This window comes from Nothobranchius furzeri, chromosome 14, assembly GCF_043380555.1.
Source record: "Nothobranchius furzeri strain GRZ-AD chromosome 14, NfurGRZ-RIMD1, whole genome shotgun sequence".
Classification (NCBI taxonomy): domain Eukaryota; kingdom Metazoa; phylum Chordata; class Actinopteri; order Cyprinodontiformes; family Nothobranchiidae; genus Nothobranchius; species Nothobranchius furzeri.
Window position 1 is genome coordinate 56,750,158 of NC_091754.1, and position 6,000 is coordinate 56,756,157.

Consider the following 6,000-nt stretch of genomic DNA (forward strand, 5'->3'; position numbering starts at 1 on the left):
AGGGGTCCAATTGTAAGTTTCCCTTCTCTTTGAAAATTCTCTGAAAAGTAGCAACATGGGGGTCTCAGAGCAGCTCTCAATGACCTGAAAACAAAGATTGTTCACCGTCATGGCTCAGGAGAATGAAACAGAAAGCTTTCTCTGAGATTTTAGCTGTCTGCTTCCACAGTTAGGAACATATTGAGGAAATGGAAGACCACAGGCACAGTTCAAGTTAAGGCTCCAAGCAGCAGACCAAGAAAAATCTCAGATAAACAGAAGTAAAGACTGGTGAGAACAGTCAGAATCAACCCACTGACCAGCACCAAAGACCTACAACATCATCTTGCTGCAGATGGAGTCACTGTACATCATTCACCTATTCAGCGCACTATACACAAGGAGATGCTGCATGAGGAGCAGCTTGAGGTTTGCTAAAGCGCATTTGGTCAGGCCAACTTCATTCTGGAATAAGTTGCTGTGGACCGATGAAACTAAAACTGGGTTATTTGGGCATAACAAGTGGCGTTATGCATAAAGGAAGAAGAACACAGCATTCCTAGAAAAACACCTTCTACCTACAGTAAAACACGGTGGTGGTTCCATCATGCTGTGGGCTGTGTGGCCAGTACAGGGACTGGGAATCTTGTTAAAGTTGAGGGGCGCATGGATTCCACTCAATATCAGCAGATTCTGGAGACCAATGTCCAGGAATCTGTGACAGATCTGAAGCTGCACGGGGCTGGGCCTTTCAACAAGACAACGACCCAAAACACTGCTCAGCATCTACTAAGGCATTCATGCAGAGGAACACGTAGAACGTTCTGGAATGTTCATCTCAGTCCCAGACCTGAATATTAGTGAACACCTGTGGCGTGAGCTGGAGAGCTGTCCATGCTCAGAAGCATCAAACCTGAATGAACTAGAGATGTTTTGGAAAGACGAATGGTCAAAAATACCTTCAACCAGAATCCAGACTCCCATTGTAAGGTTCAGGAAGAGTTTAGAGGCTGTTATTTAAGGTGGACCTTCTCAATATTAAGTTCATTTCTTTTTTGTGGTGCCCAAATTTATGCACCTTCTAATTATAGTATAATAATTAAAAATTATTACACACTTTCTGTAAATCCTATAAACTCTGTTTCACTTCTCAAATATCACAGTGTGTTTCTCCTATATGATGTATTTAACTGAAAATTGTTATTGTAACCAACGATTTGTACAGGAAAACCATCGACATAAATATACTGAAACTCTCCTTTCCATAGGCTCCAAATCACGTTTTTGTGCTAAAATGGGAGGTGGCCACCACCGCCATTTTGACCGTGTCACAGGTTCCGTCAAGCCCAGACAATTTCAAAAAAGGGAAGAGAGGAGGAGCTGAGGGTGGGGCTGTAAGGCTGGGATCAACTGACGACACCCGGTCGAACTAGCTACAAGCTAACCTGAAGCTAACCCAAAGCTAATGCGAAGGTGGGAGCTAAGCTAACGGAGGTAGCAACCTAGCTACAACCGGAAATAACTGTGCACACCAGAGCTTCTGAGTCAGAGATACGCCGGGCTGACCGCTGGGTAAAACCGGGTGGAACACAGAGGTCTCCGAGAGCTCCACAAGCCGGCAGCCGCACAGCAGACAAGCGCCGCTGTGATCTGAGATGCGCAGAGCTGCCGCTGGGGAGAACCGGGTGGAAAGGTTTCTATCCCAGAGCTCCACAAGCCGTCAGCCCGCGCAGCACACAGAAGCCGCGATCAGACAGAGATGCGCCGAGCTGCGGGGAGGCGAAAACGGGTGGAAAACATTGGTCTCCCGAGAGCTCCACAAGCCGATAGTCGGAACCCAGCTCCACCAACATGTTATATTTCAACCCATTTTCTAAAGTGCAGCATTATGTTAATGCACTGGGTTTTACCCTATTACATTTAAATTTCATGGTTAAACAGTACATGTTAAAATCTAAGCTCAGCTCGGCAGTGAGCTAAAATACATAAATATAATTTTACTTACTGAAAAAAATGAAGTGGAGACTCCTTGGACGCTCTATTAGTGCAATTAATGCCACAGCAAGTCATTTTGTCCAACAATTGCACAAAAAATATCCAAAAAAGAATACACAAACACAGAGACTCAAAATCCCGGAACAATTTCCAAGCCAGACCGAGGCTCTACTAAGGCCTTTCCACGGAGCTAGCTCTGTGGTCGCGTGGGTTTGAGGCGGCAGTCACGTGGGTCGGATTCTCATTAATTACACAGAATTTTAGGCTTTTAATACACTTAAACAGAAGAGTGAGAAAAAAATTCACCCCCCTCAGAGTTGTCATGAGTGTAAACTAGATCATTTAAACCAAAAACATGTTTTGGTACCAGGCTGTAAACATGTTTATTTCTGCTGTGAAATTGGTATTTTTAACATGGGAGTCAATGAGGATTTGCTCGCTTCTGACACCAGCCCCTAGTGGATGAGGGTGGAACTGCAATTTTTGGTACTTCCGGGTTGGGCCCAATTTTAGAGCCGCATTGTGGGGGCTTGAGAAAAACCCAAAGATTAACAAGGATGTCCAGACTTTCAGTCCCACTGTATAAATATCTAACTTGCTCTCAGTCATATTATGAACCACATCACTAGGACACATATAAACAACACTATCCGTCATCAGAAGGGCTGCAACCAGGATTTGAACCTGTGACCTTTTCACTACAAGGCACCAGTGCAACAAACTACATCACCATGCAGTCCTGTGTTAACATCAGTTGGTGCCGATTTTTATTTCTCTTCCCTTATCCAAAATATTGTAGCGTAGATAAGCTACATACTAGAATTAACGCTGTTTGCTGTCAGCTTTGTTAGATTCTGAAGAAGATCAAACAAGTTAGCAAATGAAGCTTCTATCATATATAAATATCCAGGATATTTATATAATCGATAGAAGTTCATATGCCAACGGGCTCGGTCTATATTTAATCCAAAGATTAATATTTAACTTAAGAAATTTAATTAATAGCAAAAGTTTATTTATCAAACAGAAGACTTAATGGATTCTTTGCTTATTCAACAACCAAATATACACCATTCTGTGTTTCATTTCAAAGAAGAGTCAGGTTTAACAGTTAAGAATTTATTACTAACTGTTACAAACCCTAGGTGTTAAGCGTTGTGGCAAGGGGTAACATAAAAACTGATGCGGAGAATGGAGGGGTGAGAGTAAATAAAAGGGTTTTATTTCGCAGAATTCAACCCAAAATACACAGTCCATAGACTGGAATAGTTCAAAATGAATGTACTTAAACAAAACACACGAAGGAGAAACTGAAGATAACTCAAAACGCCTGGGACAAACGGTCCCGGGGAGGAAAACACGACAATAACTATAGATCTAGAAACGAAAAACAAAGAGCCGGAACTAACTAAAAACCAAATCTGAACGGCTATCAATATTATTACAAACACAACTTAAAGCGAGCTATAAAACTGAAAACGAAAACAAATGGCCTCACTGGGGCAGAATCAAACAGATCTTCCAAACGAACCAAGGATACTATTTACTGTTAGCTGAAGTCAAACCAAGTCAATCCAAATTACCAAGCCGCGCTAATCGAGGAGAGAAAGACAGATGTTTAATCTGTGGTTCTCCCTCTGAGAAACTGAAACAGGAATCTTTTAAGAGTGTCTCATCAGCGGTAGATTGTCCGCAGCTGAAGCAGAGTGGGCGGGCCGAGGCGGAGGCCAGCCTGATGGAGGACCTGTCCAAGGTCCTGAACAGCAGAGAGGGAACAGGACCGGGCCATACAAGGTGCGGGAGCCCAGGATCCGTAACACTAACAATTTAAAAATGATAATTTATAACAGCTTTGATATTAAAGCTTGGTATTAAAAGCAAACCTGTGTCTGAATGGAAAACTAAAATGAAATGCGATGTTTGGATGCGTGGATGAATCTCAGAAGATTTCTTTCAGAGAGAGAAACGCATTCTGGGTGAAAGATATTGTTTTGCAGCTAACTAAGTTGTTTCTTAGAGAGAACAGCATACAGACGCCATCTGTCGGAAGTGTCTCCCTCACCCAGTTCAGGAGACCCTCTGTTGGATCCGAGATGTCAGGTGGAGATGACGTCCTCCGGGCACGAGGTTCGTAGAAGGACCTTAGTGCGACCAAATCGGTCCTGAGATGTCTCCGGGTCACAACGACTGATGAAACTATTTGTGTCTCAAAATCAATAACTCTGAAGGAGTTTTGCATCAGCTGGTGCAGGTGGCGTTTATTCGGAGCGATTCTATCGGCGTGACAGAACAGCTTGGTGAGGCTTCGGGCGGCCGACCCTCGTCCTCTGGGATGACTCTCGTCACCACGGAGAGTATCTGGTTGGTTCAAGAACTGAAGTTTAACTGGGGAGTTTTGGTTTTAACAAAACCTCAGAACACGCCCTCTCAGAGATAGGAAGTTTGTTGTTATGGAGCAAAGACATGTGAGGTGGTTACCGTTACCCTGAATTCAGTTCTGCATGGTGTGTACATGTGCAAATGACCTTCTGGTTACTGTTAAGCATTACTGATTATCATAAATAATAATTATTATTAATTCAAAGAATAATAAGTCATTTCAGTAATTAAATACATTTATAATGAACCATGATGATTATTTATGATGATTATTATGAACCTTGTAATAACAGTAAAACGAGTTTATTAAAAATGATTATTTTAAATCTTGAAGTGTCCATCTTGCGGAGCAACAGCAGACAGATAAAACAGTCAGATTGAAGATGGTTTCCAGCAGACTGTATGTCTCCTGTGATGGATAATCCGTGGGACAAAGTACAGCTTGACCCAGCTCGACCTAGCTGGGGAAGTGTGACCTTTGGGTCACAAAATGAGGCCATTCATGTCACTACAATATATACTTTTTAAGTTCAGCTTAATTTGATCATTAAAAATAACATTATTTTCAACATCATTATTTTATTTAGTGCAAATTTGCTAACAAACACAAGAATAGCAATGGTGGCTCAGGGATAAGGAGTTTACCTTGTAATTGGTGGGTTGACAGTTCAAACTTGGGCTTTGTCTATGTTAGCTTCACGATCAGTGTGTGAATGTGTGTGTGTGTGAATGTATTGATAAGTGCTTTGGAGTCAAGTGCTGTAAAAGTCGTTGTTATGCTAAGGCTCCAATATTTCAAAGCATTTGGTTTTATAAAAAATATCTTGGGATGAAATAAAATATAGATTTTTTTATTTGGTTCAATAAAATGGAATTTTTTTAGCTGTATAATTTTTTATGTTAAATATAAAAAATGAAAGTAAAAATATAAAGATAACAATAAAAGAGTCATACCCATTGTTGAGGCCTTGTGATGTTCCATCTCAGTTTCCGTGCACCATCTAACTCTGTTGGGTTTATTCTTACTAATCAGTAGTGGCTTAAAATTCATTTTTAAATCTCTAAATGAGTCTTGAAACCAAACTAATGCTCATCTTTTTAAGCTAGTCTGTGCAAATTCTGTTGGAAATTCTGTAGGAATCATTTCTATTTTGTATCTGTGCATCAGCAATGTTGCCGGTCTTTGGGAGGAAGCACGTAAAGGTCAATATACAAAAGAGCAGATTCAACGTAATTACCATACATTTGCATAATAACGTTAGACTGCACAGGATTCTACTGTCTGAAAGCGAAACGACTCAATATAGAAACAAAGGAAAGGAAAGACTGAGAATAATGTTTACTATTGTTAGTTAGATGGAGCATTATCTGTTCTTTCTCCACACAGACTCTGTAAAAGACACCCTCTGGCTGCATGACAGGAGACGGTATTGTGGTGATGCACAAAGCCAGAGGATGGGGGACACCGACGCCTTACAGAATGACCTGCCAACCTGAGCTTTAATTTTTCCATTCAAAACAGTAAATCATAACGTGTGTTAGACCTAGGGGGTAGAGTGGAGTGGATGAAAGTGGACAGGTTATTTCCCAAAGATAATTTAATAGCTATTCTCAGTGAATGATTCATCTGCTTGTTGAGTGATACAG